The sequence below is a fragment of the Halichoerus grypus genome, chromosome 3, assembly GCF_964656455.1.
Source record: "Halichoerus grypus chromosome 3, mHalGry1.hap1.1, whole genome shotgun sequence".
NCBI lineage: Eukaryota > Metazoa > Chordata > Mammalia > Carnivora > Phocidae > Halichoerus > Halichoerus grypus.
The window spans coordinates 100423649-100443299 of NC_135714.1; positions in this window are offsets into that span (position 1 = coordinate 100423649).

Here is a 19651-nt window from a genome sequence, read left to right on the forward strand (position 1 = left end):
ACACGGAGCTCGCCTCTGACTCCTCGTTTACTGGCACACGCAGGAGCAGGTGCTTGGATTTTCTCCCGCTAAAACTTAGAGGCATAAAAGCAGAGCTTAGGCTGTGGTGGAAATGAACATAAAGCTCCCTTCTATCATCTGGAACTTATTTTTCATGTGTGCCTTTTTTGCGAAGTACCACAAACTGACAGGGTCTGGCCATAGACCATCCTAAATCCTATTAGCTTCTTGGACAGAAACACACATTCCCATGTTGCTTGTTTTAGACACAGTGCTAGCTCTTAATTCTAGCAAGAAAAGTTCTGAAACAATCAAAACACAAACAGGTGGGCTCTTGCACACATATTAGGAAAGAACTAGGTCTTCTCACTCGGGGTATGTGTGCTCCCTGGAAGAAAGCTTCTCTCATATTTGCTTCATTCTTCCTTTTCTTAGCTGTCTAAAAGGCGGGAGTCTAATGGCAGACTCACTGTGGTCCTGAGGATAGATTCATTTCTAGTTTAGGCCAATTCTCCAGTTAGTTTGACATGATATTATCAAGGCCAAGGTTGCAGAGACTGATTCTCCACCAAGATCAGTCAACTTCAGGAAGAGAAAACTTTAGAAATGTCTAAGCACTATACCCACAAGTGCTCACCCTCTTCCTAGTCGGTGCTTATCACACGGAATCAGGAAAGAACCTTCTCACTCTTGCTAGAAAATCGATTCCATGTGTGCACCTTACAGAGGGCAACACCCATCTTGCTACCTAATGTATCATCATTCTTTTCCTGTCTCCTGATGCCTATATGTATATTACTACTGGATATCACTATGGCCCCAGTGTAGGAGTGGTTACCTAAGTCATTTCTGGACTTTGCTATTTATCACATCTTCGGACATTATCGGGACAATGGAAGACCAAATGTGACTGAGATTCTAAGACTGTACTCATTACTTCATTAACATAGTGTTGTTCAGACCTGTTAATAAGTGCCAAGGTGGATGGATTAAATTCTTTCCCTGTTCTATTTCTTTTAGAAGGTTTGCCTTCATTAGGAGGGTGGCGAGGATGTTTGCTTTGGTAAACAGTGTGTATGTGTCAGTGCGTATTTTGAAATTTATTATCATGACTCGTAGTCATTTCAGTATTAGTATTTTGCATGGAGTCTTCAGGAGTGAAGGTGGGGAGGGCGGTGTGTGGTGAAAACAGAAAGTATTACTAACATATGGGGCTTTTAACTCCTCAAGTAGCTTCCTTACATTTTGATTTTGTCAAGCGTTTTTCAGTTTGTCAAGTTCTTAAACTATTATGCCCGTTATGGTTCTTGAGCTGTCATGATGAAGGACACCAATCATAGTTTCAGTTACTTGTGTGTAGATAATGCTAGAACCTTCCCTACCTTTAAGACGGATGCGACCACATGAACAGATTCGCTGTACAAGTTCACTTTGACCCCAGAATTGAGTTTGTCCTTGAGGATTCTGCAGGATTTTATATTGGCTGATTTGCTGAAGATGCCTTCTGTGAGTGGCCCTTTTTGATTAATAAAGGAAAGCATATCCTGTAGGAAGAAAAGAAAAGTATATGGCATCTCATATCCACAAATGCAGAGCACAAGCTTGCCTTCGTTTTGAAACAGGAGGGGAATGTAATGGCACACTGTGTTAGAGCGGGAAGGAGTAAAGTCAATTTAGATTGGTTGTTTTTCAGTGTCTCTCTCTATACTTTCTACCCAAATATCCATTTTACAGTCATACACTGAAACATTTTTAACACTTCTTTTAATCAGATTTTCCCTTCCATTGAGTTTACATTTTTAAGTCAAACTTCTCTGCTTCAAGGCCTTTGCGGAATCACCGTCTGTTTCCTACTTTACCATTCTTTTCTCATTATTCCCTTACATAGATGCTCTTCCCCAAGTAGGGAAGTCGATTTAGGAAATACTCATTTCCCATTTGTTTATTTCTCTTTAAGTGCCTGTATACTCCATTCCTACTTGTTCTATTTCCTTCCCTCTTTTAAAGTCAGGCTCAAAAACTCTCTTGTCCTTCTCTGATTACCCTCCCTTCTCATGAGTCTTTCATTGTCTTTTGCTCTATGTTCATGTCCTCTCCCTGCTGTGTAGAAAGTTAATGAGGGCTGCACTCAGGGAATCCAACGGATCTGAAGTCTATTATGCTACGTATCTTTTGTGTGCCCTGGGGCCCATACATACTGTACTGATGCTTTTCTGATTCGTTTGGGAAGTGCGGAGGATGATAATCCTAGCTAGCCCCTAAATTTGCTGTGATGCAAGGAACTGTGGGAGTAGCTAGCAGGTAACATGCTAGCTAATATGATACATTTCTTCATGTCTAGCAGAACGTTCCCTCCATCCCGTCCCGTGCTTGCAGAGACACCGAATACTCAGTGAATGTCAAAACTGACAATTCACTACAGCAGTTTGAGATAACACAGGCCAAACTCTGGGGCTTTCATTTCACATATTCTGTTAGGATTAACAGATTCCTATTTGCCAGAGGATGAGTCTATGCTCGTGTCAGATGTTTGCAGTTGTTAGACTGAGTACACTCCGCTGAAGGAGACTTGAGACTAATGTGAGCTCAGGAAGGCAATGAAGGGAGACTGTGAAGATGAGGTGGACTCTCAGAGACTCACATACACAGAGTCCATTTTGACTGATCTGAACAGGACTCCGTGGGTCTTTGTGGAAACAAGACACAAGTGGAATGGACAAGAATGACTTTTCCTGTTGTATTTGCCTCATGACTGTGTAGGACCTAAATCAGATTCTGTTCTTTGCAATAACAGTAACAGAGCTTCTCAGCCAAAGCCAGGGGCTGTCTAATGACTTCTCCATTTGGGGATAGATTTGGTTGAGGACGCTTGGCCTCTCAGAGTTTCCCCTCCTCAGGAGGGCTATAGAAGACCAAAATGAGATGACCTACCAGAATTGGGAAGGGCAGCTTGTCTTTATCACACACATCCGTGAGGGAAACTCCGAAGAGCTGTCCTGGTTTTGCGGCAGGTGGGGCTGTGCCCTGGTTTTCCCGGCTAGGGCTGGAGCCCAGACAACAGACCCAGTCTCTGAAAGAACGTCTTTTCACTGTCTTCCGGCCGGGGTCTAAGGAAGAAGTGAGATTAGTAGTAGTAGTCGTTGTTTTATTCGCTTAACCTTCTTTTCTTTTTTTTCTAAAGATTTTATTTATTTTTTGACAGATAGAGAGACGGCGAGAGATGGAACACAAGCAGGGGCAGCGGGAGAGGGAGAAGCAGGCTTCCCGCCCAGCATGGAGCCTAATGCAGGGCTCAATCCCAGGACACCGGGATCATGACCTGAGCCCAAGGGAGACGCTTAACAACTGAGCCACCCAGGCACCCCGCTTAACCTTATTTTCACCATCCCCATTCTACGGTACATTCATTGCAATGGCTAGAATAGGGAAACAGGCATTTGTTGTGTAGAATTCTCCATTTTTTGAAATTGGCCAATAGCATTCTTATGGTGTTAAGATTTCTTCCCCAGATCCTGCAAACTGATGGTGAAACCTAGAGACTTGATCAGACTTAGTGTCAATGCTTTCAATGCCATCTACTGCCTGTTGTGCTTTATCTTGAGGCACTTAACTTGTTGTTTGTTTCCTATTGGTAAGTATGATTAGTGGATTCATCCAGTGTCAGATCCGATTTTAAAAGCTCAAAAGATCTGGTATTCAAATCAAGCTGAGTTTGTTAATCATCTGCTTTCACAGTGAGTCTCCTCCCAGCCTTAGGTTTCCTCTTTGGCTTTCTGAGTGCTCAACTTTTTTTTTTCTTTTAAGATTTTATTTATTTATTTGGCAGAGAGAGACAGCAAGAGAGGGAACACAAGCAGGGGGGGGATTGGGAGAGGGAGAAGCAGACTCCCACTGAGCAGGGAGCCCGATACAGGGCTAGATCCCAGGACCCTGGGATCATGACCTGAGCTGAAGGCAGACGCTTAACGACTGAGCCACCCAGGTGCCTCTGAGTGCTCATCTTTCTATGATCAAAAGGATCTGCCTTTCATGACATGATCCGCCTGACCCCACTTCTCAGGCAGCCTCTGGTGTCTCTGCTCTCGGCCATCCCCAAGGATGACTTCCTGCAGTCAGGGTTCTTGGGAAATAGTCATTACATGCTGGCTATGTGGTAAGATTCCAGGTGACTGTGTTTTCTTATGATACCCCACCAAGCTACCCAGAGATGATTTTTTTTTTTTGTAAATTATGTTTGATATTTACTGAAAAGAGTCTAATCCACAATGAATTGCACCCAATTCCTCACACATACTCAAACATACATGTATATACACCATACCAGTACAAGGCTTGAAAGAAAACATACAAAAAGAAAAACAATGAGAGATTATGAATGCCTGATTTATCCCCAATTTCCAGAGAAGATTTTGAATTACCCAACATTCCCTATCAAAGGAATGCAGAAGAAGAGCTTTACAAAGAAAAGGTGATCCGCAGTGAAAAGCTGAGTTGAAAGTTTCTACTGCTCAGCTATGAATGTTTTCCTTATAAGATACCTTAACATTTGCTTACATAATCTGCTTAAATAACTGAATTCTTTAAAAGTCCACAGAGGAGCCAAGCTGTAGAAGGATAAACAAATGAGCAACATTTCACCAAACACCCATAAACACCTGTCCACTGGGCTTTTCTGGGATGTAGTGAGTGCATCACCATATCCACTCACGTGGGTGGCAACACTCATGGCACTTGACCAGAGAGACCAGGATCTAAGAACCAGAAGCATCCTGGTTCTGCCACTTAGTTAGATTACTCAAAAGTTTTTAAGCTTTGGTTTGCTTAACTTTAACATAAATGCTGCTGCCTACAACTCGTTGAACTAAATGTAATGTACTACTCAGCACAAGGCATGGCTCATGGCAGCCTTGATAAAAGTAATTTCCTTGCTCAGAAGGCCTCAGGCAGTCTAGACATCAGTCTCTTCCCCCTCCAAAGCAGACATCACTCCCATTCTCTATTTGATTTTGCAACCTCTAGAAGGTAGGCAATCATGAAGGATTGCTACCACTTTACTTAACTAAGGCTCTTTCTTCCTGCCCTGAAATTGATTCCCCTACCATTTTAAAAGGAGTGAAGAAAGAAAGCAAATACATTCTTAAATCCAGGAGGAGATTCCTGTCCATCAAAATGTATGCATTTGCTGAAGACACATGTTAATATGTAAGTTGAGTTGTTGTATGCAACCTGGGTTCCCTACTCTTCCCCTAGTTTTATTATTTCTAAAACTACCCAAATAGATTCCATTATTCAGCTTTAATAAGAAGAATGCTCTTAAGAAGAATGTTGTATCCCTTGGTACAAAGCTATATATCTAGCTACTCTATGAGTATATACAGAAAATAAGTACACATTGGGTCCTATACTTTCTCCAAGGTATTTTCAGCCTTAGCTGGATGTTTTATAATGTACATTATTTGCTGTTAGAGTTCATGTTGCCTCTATTACTAATAAAAATATATGCTATAGCCATGAAAAATATAGGAATGATTAAACAAGCTAACTTTATGGAAACCTATTCTTTCTTAAACAGCCCTGGCAAGATTTGGGTTAATGTTTCCTAATGCTTGAATTAGGGTATGAATATTAAAAAATAAAATTTTGGAAACTTTGTGCTTATAGAATAACAATCATAACAATAAAATACTTTCTATTTTGGCCCAATACTTCTCAGATGAATAACACATTTTCATCAGAGAAAACAAATATCAATGGGAGAATACTGGAATGCTAGGGAAAAAAATAGCAAGAAGGAAGATTAAAAAGCCCTGACCACAAACATTCAGTCTAGCTCCAGCCTTGACCTGTGTCTGAAGCAGACATGGAAGGTGGGGGCAGAATTGAGACTTGAATTCTAACTGTAACCCCAAGGCCACTTCAGCCTAAGCCCGGAATAAATCCAATTCAGTTCCATAACTCTTTACTCCACTGGAGTTCTTCCATTCCAGGTGCATCTAAGCCATGCAGTCATTTGATTCCATCCTGTGATGGCCTGAGATACTAGATAAAACCCTGGAATAGGGAAGACCTGTTTCCAGGCCACAAACAGCTTGTGCTCTAAGAAGACACACAGATGTGTACTCACACAATTATATGTAGAAAGTGTTCTGGGGATACAGAGAAAGGAGTAACAGTCTACCTAGGAGAATTAAAACAAGCACACAACCTTCCTCGAAGTGAGTTGGGTCTTAAGACCTTTGGGTTTCTCTAAGCTTGATTCTGTGCAGTTTTGGGGTTCTTGCCTCTACGGTTCCTCCCCACCCCTCACAGAGAGAGTGAGCTCTGTGTCCTGAATTTGTGGTCAAGAGTGGAGACATGAGCCAAGAGAAGACACGTGAAGAAAGGGAAGGGGCTCACCTCTCCCTTGCTCATTCTGCGTTGGGTGCCTGGGCTTCAGGATGAACTGGCCTTGCATCTCTGCGAACCCCTGCTCCAGAAGGAGGGACTCCTGGAGGGTGGAAGGAGAGATGGAGTCCTCTGGTGTCTGCGGCAGCAGTGTGGTAGATGGAAGATGGCTCATTTTAATTCCATAGGGATCTTCATGTCCTATATGGAAAAAATATAGATTCAGGCTGATGGTGATGGCTCTGATCAAATCCCCCTTACCGTGAGTGTATGCATCACACTGGTATATGCTGCTATTCTGCTGGGGCTTCTGGCTAAAAAGGGCTGTGCCTCCTGAGTGAGCATCATATTCGCTCTTGTTGGGGACACCCTGCAAAAAGCAGGTGCCCAAGGAAAAGATTTTAAAAAGAGAAAAAAAATTTAAAGCATGTTACTTTACTCGGAATACAAAGATTCATCAGCGCATTGCACAATGCTGACTTTTGCTGTGTTTCCATCTGAGAATATTTAAGGCCTTCTAGTTTCTGCCTTGACACTAACGAGATCTGCACATCTTAGGCAAATTACTTGGCCCCTCTGAGCCTTACATTCATCCTTTGAAATGCTTGCCCTCACACAAACTTATAAGGATCAGAGTAAATATATTAATACGCATTGGTGGTTAATATTTTTTAAGTAATTGAACATATATATTAAGAATTGCTAACCTCTCTCACATAATGTCAGTTGAACAGATTTTTTTTCATTTCGTTTTGTCAATTTCTAGAGCCAGAGCTACTCAAGGGCAGTGGGATGGGTTGCCTTTATGCTTTATACTTCCCTCCCACTGCTGCCCTGCCTCCAAGGGGAGTCCTGCCAGGTGATGATCAGAGGGAAGGCTGCACAGTGTTGGGAACCCAGAAGCAAAGTGCAAAACGATGTTTACAGAGTGGAAAACTGCACCCAGAGTCAGTGAGAGTTGCCTGCCAAGTGATTAGTTTTGTTCTTGTATGCTTTAAATTGTTTCCTCTCTATAGAATTCTCAAAGACCCTGTGCTATATGACATGGATCTCATTTTTTAAGAACAGAATGGAAGTTCTCTTTCTGTCACTTCTGATTTATTATTGAATGTAACTTGAGGAGCTTTTGCTGTTCCTTCTCATCTGTCATAGATGCAGTGTCAGTGATGTGTTCACAAGAATCACAGTGACTTCCCTCTTTTAAGGAAAAAGAAGCTTCTACGACAGCAATACAACCAATTCACAAAGATAACCAGGAGATAATCCGCAATTGAGAATTGAGAGCATTGTTAAAAAATGCATTTTGATTGCTGCTAATGGATCATCATGAATGACAGGCTCTCCGGATTCCTTAGAGCTGCCTTGGTGTGTGAAGCTGCTCAAAGTCTAAAAAGTTATCATCTATATTGTTTTACCTAAATTAATGCACTTTATTAAAAGAAATATATTTAAGTATTTGACTTTTTTCCTTTTTGTTGTTGGCCAACTTTTACAGAGATGTCAATATTAATATGAAACATGGAATGGTGGGGGGGATTTTTTTCCTCAGCTATGCCCTTGGTGACTCTCTGTATCCTAAGACTGGGAATATACATTTCATAGAAAGAAATTGGTTATTTAGATTTCCAGATCACTTGAAAATATTCTTTAGATAACTTGGAAAACAGTAATAGCCTCATGGGATTATTTTCTTTTTAAGATTTTATTTATTTCTTTGTCAGAGAGAGAGAGAGAGAGCACAAGCAGGGGGAGCGGCAGGCCAAGGGAGAAGCAGCTCCCCACTGAGCAAGGAGCCCAGGACCCTGGGATCATGACCTGAGCCAAAGGCAGACACTTAACTGAGCCACCCAGGCATCCCGCCTCACAGGATTATTAAAAAGATTTAAAAAAATGCATGTAAGAAGGAATGCTCTAAGATTTCTAGCAGAAATCATTGTCACCATTACCATACATTACTATACTTCAAGGTCTGCTGCAGATCCTCTCTTTTTTCTCTTGTTTTTTAATCCTTCTATTTCTGGTAAGCACTGAACAATTTTGCTAATCCAAAGATTTTTTTTTAGAGAACTTGTGCTAATAACTATTTTAGGAGAGGTGTAATCTGTTTATCAATAACCTTAAGAACAGTGATGGAAAAAGCCTGAGAAACAGCAAAGTGCAGGTAGTTTAGTCAGTGAAGACTTGAGGAGTTTAAATGTGATTATCTCATTTTCCTCATGATGCTGAGAAAACTTCTGGGCACAGAGCAGGTGTTAAACACATACCTATACCTGGATTCAGAGACATGATTGGATTTTAGTGGATTCTCACAGAATAGAGGCTATTTAGTTGTTAGGAACTGGAATTCAAGACTGAATATGAAAAATAAATGTATGGGAAAAAGAAATTCCGATTCTTTGCTTTCATACCTAAGTGAGTAAATAAGTAAGTAAACACTAAACAAAACAATGTTTAAGACAGCTCTGTTTGTCAGGTAAAATGAAGTAGAAACGAAAAATTTACATTTCTCTCCCTAACTAGACCTTAAGCTGATGAATGAAGAGATGTCCTCAGTGCCTGGGAAAAAGTAAGTACCTGGTAATTCTTTAATAAACGTGAGAGTGAATATTGCATGTGATTTTCACTTTTAAGGGTATTTAAGCTTAAGACAGAACAACCATTACTTTGAGATGTAGAGTTACAATTTTGAACCTAATCAATCCCATCTTAGATTTTCCCTGACACTTACCAATGAGTGGGTGTGGGGACGCTTCCTTGCCAGCACTCACCGACAGCTGGTAGTCTTTCTCAGAGCCCTTGGAAACAAAAAGAACTATGCATCATAACAAATCTTTCACAGTACTTGAAGAACACATTTCCTTTGCATATCTATGTTTCCAGAAAGAAGGAATTGGGGCCAGTATAAATGCTATTTGGTCCATGGAGGTAGCTACAGTACTTGTTAACTTGTTCCCTCATAGCCTCCAGTGGACCGTCCCAGGTTCTTGTCATTTTTGATAAAGGCCAGGAAACCGCAGTACAATCAGCCCCTCACTGTGTGGGTGGCCCATGGCATAAGAAATCACAGTTGTGCCCCTTCACTAAGGAGGAAAGTTCTAATCTCGGAGTCCTGCCTTCCGCTGTCTCTAGATTCCTTGGATAATGTTGGCTTTTGCCGCCAAATGTCCCTGCCCTGACATGCATATTGTCCAGAGAGCCATATACCCTGCTGTGACTATTCCCGAGCAAAGTAACTTGAAAGGCATCAATAGCTCAGCAGCCCTGGGCAAAAGGAGACAAACGCCCAAGAGGCCTTGAGGAGATAGCGGACTGAAGTCAGCCACTGGCTTTGGTGCGGGCAAGCCCCACTTCAGGGAGAGGAAGAACAAGGACTCTCACCTAGACGACATATCAGATGCAGAAAACAATCACTCCCAGCAGAATTACCGCCCAGTAAACCTGGAAGTCCTACTTGAAACAAACACATCTAAATTATAAAGATCGCGGAACTATTTTAGAGAGTCTTCCAGGAGACTAAAGCAAAAAATGTTCGACATGGAGTTGTTGGTGATAGGTACTATGCTTGCCCTTGACTCCTGATTAAAAATCAGGGTCTTGCCCTTATGAAGAAAGGTCATAGGTATGGACACAGACACACACAGACACACAGACACACACACATAGCTGAATCTGCTCAAAACTGTATTGCATATAAGATGTGAGAGCTAATAAGGTAGGGTAGGGTTTGGAAATGCTATGCTGGAATCCCTTAAATCAGGCATACATAAAGCCAAATAGCCCCAATTCTTCATTAAAACAGAAATTCTTTGTGTGGTGAGATTGATCACTTTATGCAAAGGAAAATCACAAACATGAAATAAAATGAGCTTCATCATTAATCAATCTCCCCAACTTCATCCCTAAAACCACTCACTCTCTTTCTAAGACTTAATTCCTGTTTAGGGTATATATATCATACAGGTTAGAAATCAATGTAGATATGTGCTTTACTCAGTACATATAAATTCAATTTTATTTCAGATATATTATTAAATTTTGTTTGTACAGAAATCATTGATTTCTTATGCCAAATTCCAGTTGCTCTGAATTTTTTAGGGGCTTTATTATACCATTGGGTCAGACAGAATTTAAGTAAGAATCTTGTAATTATGTCATGTCATAATAGCAAGACATCTTTGCATTTATAGAGGATTTTATATAAGAAGCGGTGCTTTACAAGTGCTCCCTTCAGTTCTGTCCATCTGACTATCACTCTCCCTCTCTTTTCCCTTAGAAAACCTCATCCTCAAATATGTCCATGTCTTTCATCAAAAAAAAAAAAAAAAAAAAAAATCCAGCAACTCACACCAGCACCATCAAAACATAAAGGAACAGGCAGTTAAAACCAAAACAAGATGAAAGTGATATGTACGCAACTGCCCCCAGATCCATGGTCTTATTCAGAACTTGCCCTCTTTACCAGTTCATAAGGGGTGTGAGCCGCCTCATCCCAAGGAACTGCACCAAGAGGAGGTAGCTTCTAGCCATGTGGTCTTTATGTCAAAATGTACAACAAAACATATAAGTTAGGATTCCTCTAACTGGGATTGAGTCCTTGCGTGATGACCAGGGTAAATAGGGATGGGGAGGAATCAGGAACGAAGACACAGATAGAAGAGTCCAATAGAGGAGGAAATATTTAGAAACTTAGAAATATTTTATTGTCTGTGTATAAAATATATACAATAAACTGCATGTTGTTATTAGCACTCTAAAATTATAGCCCAATTTTATGCTATGATTTCGAATTCGCAGAAAATTTAAAATGGGAAGACAAGAAGAGCACCCATGTATAGGCTAATAATATAGCTTTGCTGCCTTCAATTTCTAAATCTGGGGGACAAAATATGACTATGATATCTATAATAATCAGCTGTCTTATAATGGGAGGTACACAACACACACACACACAAATCTCAAAAGTCAAAGTTGGTTTTTAAATTAAAAATAGTTTGCAAGGCAACTTATGGTTATTCCTAGCATTGGTAGTGACATGTTGATAATGTCATTCGCTGTGTCTGAATTTGTTCCTGTTACAGTTACAGACTGTAAAAAAGAAATAAGAAAAATTGCTATAAATTTTTAAAAATTTAAAGCAGTGACCAAATAATTATTGTCAAATTATTATCCATACTCTAAAGGCAAAGCTTGTTTTCAGTTAATGACAAAGTAAAGCATATGTAGAGCACACACCCTTAATTATATCTTCATTTCTTTACAGAACATGAAGCTAGTAGGAAACATTTCAGTAAAACATGTATTTCCCTTCAAGGATTTGTGGCTTACAAAATATAGCAGCTTAAGCAAGAAAGAGAAAAACAGAATTCCACGAGGGGACATGAACTGACCCTCAGCTCCATAATGCTATTTCCAAAATAGAGAGGGGAGATAGTTTAAAAAGGAGGAGCTAGATACTTTTCTCTCTTCGCAATTACATACTCAGTTTCAGCAAAATCAGAATAAGAACTGTCTGTGACAGACATTTAAAAAAAAAAAAAAAACTACTATTTAGTCAGTACTTTCTTTGTGTCATCATGGTTACTAAGATTTCCATTGTTGAAATCTGTTGAGACAAATAAAACCAATGAGTCTAGGAAATGAGACTGAAAATTTTAGAAGTTTATATTCCATTCGCAACTCTGACAGTGAGTAGTTACTTATAATATCTCTCTATCACACCTTATATTGAGAAACTGCTCCATACAACAAGGAAAACAGTTATTGAAAATTATCTGAAAGGGACTGATAGGAATCTGAGATGATATCTATAAAACTATCCGAATTCCAAAAGACATTTTAAAATAGGACAATATGTAACCAACTATGCATACAGTTTTTATAACATTATTAGGCAATGAGGCCTGTGTCCTTTGAGAAACAGTGCATGAAGAAGACAAGCAACAGAAGTGGACACTCACAGTCCTTAAAAATATTAAAAACAAAGTTAAAAGAAACTTGTTCTTTCATTGTATTTTTCTTCTTAGGAATTGAAATGCAATTGCTTGATATGACAGATGGCCCAAAAGTTGTTTGATAATCGAACTTTTATAAACACAAGTGTTCATTGATTTCAAACTACTTGAGCTTTAAGGATTATTAAAAAAAAGTGTTCAGAACCTAGCAGTAGGACTCAGAGCACCCAAACTCAAGGATATCCTATGTTAAATTGTCAGGGAGGGGCTTCCTATGTTAAATTGTCTAGAGGATTCAAGACTGGGTCTTAGCTTGAAATTTAGTTAGAAGTAATGGCTCTGCTATTTTTTTTTTTAAGATGTCTGAAAGCCTTTCAATACAACTTAAAAACTTTCCCACGAATTTTTTTTTTAAGATTTTTATTTATTTATTTGTCAGAGAGAGAGCACAAGCAGGGGGAGCCACAGGCAGAGAAGGCAGAGGGAGAAGCAGGTTCCCCTCTGAGCAGGGAGCCTGTTGCAAGACTCCATCCCAGGACCCGGGGATCATAACCTGAGTCGAAGGTAGATGCATAACTGACTGAGCCACCCAGGCGTCCCTCCCTTGAAATCTTTTTAAAGAAAAAAAAAAAATCTCTTTTGAAATACTAATAATCACTTTTTAATTTATCTGGTCTGCAAGATAATGGTTTTCATGGTATAAGGAACATACTATGTTCAAAATAGTAATTCCAGAGACGTATGTATATTTTCCTGCATGTTGTAGGTTCTCCAAAACAGATAAATTCCAGTAGATAGAGCTCTCTGTAAACAAATAACTTCAGAAAAATAAGCTGTTTTTTGGAAATAATTTAAAAGAAAAAGAAATGTTACTTTTTGTTTTATATGAGTCAAAGTGTTACTTAATATATGAAGAACAAGGAAAATGTGATCAATTCTCAAGAGCTGAAGCCAACCCTGAGATGATCTAGATGTTCAGGCTGTTAGCCAAAAACAGCTATTACAATAATGCTCAATGATACAAATGAAAATATGCTCACAATAAACGAAAGAGGCATCTTAGCATAGAAACTAAAAATATTTAAAAATAGAAATTTTTTATCTGAAAAATATCTTAAAGAAAAAATTTACTGACTAGGCTACATTGCATAATGGAGATGACAAAAGGAAGTCAGCGATTTGAAAATAGATAATAGAAATTATCCTGTCTGAAGAAGAAAAGGGGAGAAAAAGATTGAAAAAATTAAGACCCTGAGGGATCTATGAGCAATATGAAAGGGTCTGATATACATATAACTGGACTCTCAGGAGGAGAGAAGAGAGAAAATGGGGAAGAAAATATTTGAGGTAATAATGATTAAAATTTCCCAAATTTGGTGAAATTAAATTTATAAATTCAAGAAGTTCAGAATATGCCAAATAGGACAGATTCAAAGAAAACCATGCTGTGATACTTGATAGCCACACTGCTAAAAACCAAAAATAAAGAGAAACTCTTGAAAGCAGCTAGAGAAAAATGACAAATCACCTACAGAGGATTAATGTTTGATTGATCCCAGACTACTCATCAGAAAGCACAAAGACAAAAAGACAGTGGAACAGCTTTAAAGGGCTGAAAGGAAAAAGTTTGCAAACAAAATTCTACATCCCTCAAAATATCCTTCAAGAGTGAGTGTGAAATAAAGCCATATTCAGAGAAGAGAAATTAAGAAAATCTGTTTGCACCAGATCTGCACAAGAAATGCTAAGGATCATCTCTCTCGGATGAAATGAAAACAGTGTTAGAGGGAAACTTGGATCTTTAGGAATGAGTGAAGAACATTAGAAATGCTTATTTTGTGTAAATTATACATAAATAAAGTTGATTTTTAAAGATTTCAAGGTAATTTTCCATGGAAAATTCTGAATGGAACCCACTGCCACAGCTGAAATCAAAGCAGGCAGAGACAAGAGTGTGCTCTGCTGCTAGAGAACCCTCTGGCCTTATCTCCTTCATGCAATGCATCTACCTGGTGCTTAGAAACCAATCAAAATATTTGCGTGGCTTTTGCTTTGGCCACGAATAGCTACCACTTTTTCCACCTTCAAGTACTCTTTTGTGTGATCTAGAGCTACTGTAAAGTATAACAGGAAAAAAAAAAAATGTCACTTAAAGATACCCAAAGTATCTTGTTCATCATTGCAAATGTCTTGGCTACTGCACTACAATTTCAGAAATCAAATTTTATACAAATAATGGGCAACTGGTTTGATTTTTTCCCCCAACAGCCAAAAGAAAATGAGATAGAAATATGCTGATCCCTTAAAAGTGTCATCCCTCTGAGCTCAATTCAACCCTGATATTCCTTGGAACAAAAGACCTTTCAAAACCCCTCTGCAGTTGATATAACTACTAAGTGAAATACCTGACCCTTGAGTAGATCCTGTACTGGAAAGGAGACATTATTGAGGTCAACTGACAAAATGGGAACATGGAAGGCAGAGTAAAGTATTACACCGATGTTAAATTTACTAAAGGTGATAACTGTATGATGGTGATATAAGAGGATATCTTTATTCTTGGGAAATACTTAGGTTTAAGGATAAAGGGCCATGGCATTTGTATGACCCTCAAAAATAAGTATAACATACACATAATAGGGACAGAGAAAGAAAATAAATGATAAAGCAAGTGGAGTAAAATGTTACTAATAGCTGAATCTAGGTAAAGGGTGCATGGGGTGTTTTTTGTTTTATTTTTATATCTACAACTTTTCTGTGAGTTTACACTTATACCAAATAAAACACCAATGGGGGGAGGGTGGAGAACTGTGGAAACAATCCAAGCCATTCTGTACATAAGTAGTAACCATTGGAAAAAAAGGTTTAATTCTAGTAGGAAATACCTGCATGTGAAAATCACCTTATTACAAGCCAGTGTTATTGCTATTAGAAAGATCCAGAGAAATATTATGGATACTTAACACGCAATACTCTTTCCATGCTTAAGTACTGTGGCATGGATTCCTCTCGCTTCATATTACCTAGGATTCACTCTTTATGTATACAAAGACACGTGTAGACAGGAAAAGACATTTTCCCACATGGTACTTTTCTAAATACTCTCTCTCTTCTTATCTTTTGCTCTCTCCTTCCTACCTCCCCGTCTCTCCCTCCCTCCCTCTCTCTATCTCCATCTCCATCTCCCTCTCTTTCATTCTATCTGAATCAGGAACATGGAATTTAATTTTTGGTCTTAAAAACACTTACACAGGCACAGTTCTTGATGTCCTCAGTGAAGATTCTGAGAGGAATGCTTTTTGGCTGGTCCTTCTCTTTGGCTAGATTGATGTACCTAATCAAATTCAATAATAACCCCAAATAGAGTAGGATGAATTAGCTATTAGCTTACTTTCAAATTGATCTATGTGGCTAAAATTTTCAACATACTCTGTTATTTTTAAATGCATGTAAATAAACTCAGCAAAACCAAATTATGGGTTGGGAGAAAACATGCAAAACTATTTCAGGAAAATAAGACATGACTCAGAAAACAACAGGTTGCTCTTGTCATGTAAGATGTGAGCAGCAGATCCAGTCATCAAAGCTTTCCTGCCTAGACTGGAGGGCCCAGCACCTTCAAGGGTAGGAATGAGAAGGTGCTTTGAGCATCACTCAGGAGACTAAATTGCACTGAAGAAAATTTAATATGTATCTTTTGAGAATAATGTTAGCTCCAATCATTAGGTCTGAGAGAAGGGGAAGATGAGAGTGATAACCAGAATTTCATCAAAAATAAGCAATATGTGCATGTAAATAAGAGCAGATTATTTGCAGTAGCAGCCAGGGTACATCTAAATAAGAAATTATTTGAGGATAGTCTAACAATTTCTACTAAGTAGGGGAAGCATAGTGTGTGGGGGCGCTGCTTTGAAGGGATTTATTCTTTTCTCATGGGTTAAAGATGTATAGTATGTATAGTGACAAGATACCTTTGAAGGAAAGAATGCCATTTTTCCTTTTGTTCCGAAGAACTGCAATTTAAAAAAATGGGAAGAAAAAATTAAGATACATACAATACTTATACTAGCAAAATAAGATCACCATTCCAGAAAAAAATATCAGCAGCCAGTTGTTAAGGATGTGGATGCATGTGTTAATATCATACTGTCCTCATAGTTGGGCTTTGGAGGGACCCCACTCTTTTATGAGCGTATTAAAGCAATGGGAAGTAGATCCTAAAGTGGAAGAAAAGTTGGTTTTGAATCTGAACACTTAATTGTAACTATGTGATGCAAGCTATGCGATCATGGGCACTTTGCTTAACTGCGCTGATCTTCAGTTTCCAGAACTGGAAAAGGGTTAATTATACCCCGAGTGTTCCTGCAGCTGCAAGTGCTATTCAGATATAAAGAACATTATTATTCAAATTAAATCATACTTAAGGAATTTGGCATTTGGATGGAACTATCTTGGCCCAGAAACAAGAATATCTTTTTAGGAAAAAACACCTGTAATATTTTTATTTCTTCATCCACACAGCAGCTTGGAATGTGTTAAATTAGTTTCTAGAAAACATTCTTCATTACTGTGATCCTCTGAGCAAGATCAATCCAGCTAGTGCTAAACTACTAAAGGTTAGTCTTTTCTCAACTAAAGTTTTCACAGCATTTAATATCCAAAGTTGCGAATGTTTTAAGCCTCATTCATACATGGCCTTACCACTTACTAGCGTTTTTTTACTGTGGGAAACTACACAAAATAAAATTGACCATTAGTGACCTTTAGTACATTCACAGTTTTGTGCAACTACCGTGACTGTTTAGTTCTGGAACATTTTTTCACCCAAAAGCAAACCTGTGTCCATGAAGCAGTCAGTCACTCTTCCTTCCTTCCTGTTTCTAGCTCCTGTACCATATTTTGTGTATTTGTTGATAAACACTTGGGTTGTTTCTACTTTTTTTTGTTTGTTTGGTTTTTGGCTATTGTCGACAATGCTGCTATGAACGTTTGTGTATCAATTTTGTGTGCACCTATGTTTCTCTTGGGTATACATCTGGAGGTGGCATTGCTGGGTCGTATAGTAATTCTGTTTGACTTACTGAGGAACCATCAAACTGTCCACAGTGGCTGCCACATTTTATACTCCTCCCAGCAACACTGCTCCCCAACCCCTCCATCGCTGTTTCAGGATTTGTCCCATCTGGAAAATGGAACGCCCACTTCGCGCCCCAGCCTGCCTATGCGCATGGACACAGCTTCTAGTTAGCCATGCTGATCTGCAGAACAGTAATAATAACAAATAGCAAAAGCACTAGGTGCCAGGAATTGTTATAAATGCCTTCTATATGTTTACACAGCTTTTTAACTAATATAACCTGTAGAAGCCTGGCTTCCACATTTTCCTCCTTGTTAGGGAAAAAAAGTTTCTTGGAAACTCCCCTGTCAAAGACTTTATACATTCCCAATTGAAACTGGTTCCTTCCATTTGCAACATGGAGAAGACAGTAAGCAAGAGGAACTGAGAATCTTTACAGAAATACGTCGTGGAAAAGAAGACATGCGGAGAGCATATAAATACATATTTCTTCCCAATAAGCTTTGAAAATTTTTCATCAAGTCAACGCTGCATTATAGGGCTTAATAAATTAACAACTTGTAAACATTTTCGTTGTCTTCCCTTTGTGATGACGTGTGGCATTTTGGTGGAGTGGGGTGAGGAGAAGAAAGGAGGGTGTTAAGTGCATGTGATGAACACTCATTGTGCAAAACAAGAATGAGACTTGGGGTGTGGTTGTTTCAAACAGCAGATGTAAGTGTTGCACCACCCCTGTAAACTCAGGAGTGTCTGCTCAGGATGTCCGGGGTAGAGAGTCACATTCCCCATCCTCATGTCAGCCTAAGAATGTGTCTTGCACAACTAACCTCTACTCAACGCAATCATACTGTTGTTTTCGATGGTCACCTCTCTAGAGACACCAACTAAGATAAGCAGTACACAGCAATTCAGGCAACCTCATATTCAATGACATGATTAATTTCTTTGTATAATTACATACTACTTTTAAAGGAATGAACTTGGGAGTATAAGAGCAATTTTTCAAATTTAATTGGACTCTTTAATAGTACTTGCTCAAGAAAAATATGCCAGTGATTTGGAAACACAGATACCCCCTGGGAATTAGGGGGCAGGATATTGGAGAGGGGTTCTAGAACCTCACTCTCTTGATTCTCCTTCCATATGCCTAAAACACCCAATTCCTCAAGTGGCTCCTAGAGCCCATCTGAAAAACCACTGATCAAAACCAAAAGAAATTACTCCAATAGTTCCCACTCTACGTTATCTACTTGCTCCCATTTGTACATACCTTTTGGGGGAAAGTACAAGGCAAATGAGTGTCATTATGGGAAGTCAAAAAGTGAGTCACTGGCTTGATATATAATCAGATTAAAATGTTTTTCTTTTTAACCCATGTAAATACAAGACCAAACGGTCGGTCTTACCTGAAGGTGGCCACAAAGGTCACCGTGGGCCAGCCCAGGATAAAGGACCTCCCAGCACAGATGTTGGCATCCTCCACTCTGTCCATACAGTTGGCAGTCCACACGGTGTTCAGTGGTATTTTATTTTTTATCTTAAGTTTTTTCTTATACCTAGAAAGATACCCAAACAAGACCTCTGTCAGTTTGTTTCATAAATGTTATGGGAACAGCCGTGCTCATCAGAGACCAGTTCTCACTGCTCCAGGGCACAGCATGCCTCCCTTGTCTCTATTACCCTCTGTGCCCAGCACAGCAAATGGTGACATGACCTTTACAAAGTGTGTGTTGAGCGAAGTCTGGCCCTAGGAAGGCCCTGAAAACACTTCCTCAAATGGCAGCAAGTGGCCATTTTTCTGAATGTTGAGTGTTGAGTAAAGACGATATATTGCAGAGCTTTTTCAGAAAACCATTAATTCATTTATTATTGTTAGAATTTGTTTCTTATTATATATAGTTTTATGGTTATTATTAGAGTTAATTATTCATTTATGACTTGCTTACTTCAAAAAGTATTTGAGGGGCTGAACAAAGCTACCTGTACACGATTTATAAAAATAGTCATACAATTTTTTTCTTAAGAGAGACAAACCAGGGGGCGCGCCTGAGTGGCTCAGTCGGTTAAGCATCCAACTCTTGGTTTCGGCTCAGGTGGTGATCTCAGGGTCTTGAGATCGAGTCCCCGTGTAAGGCTCCCCTCTCAGTGGGGAGTCTGCTTCCCCTCTCCCTTTGCCCTTCCCCCCGCTCACGCTCATTCTCTCTAAAATAAATAAATACATAAATAAATCTTCAAAAGA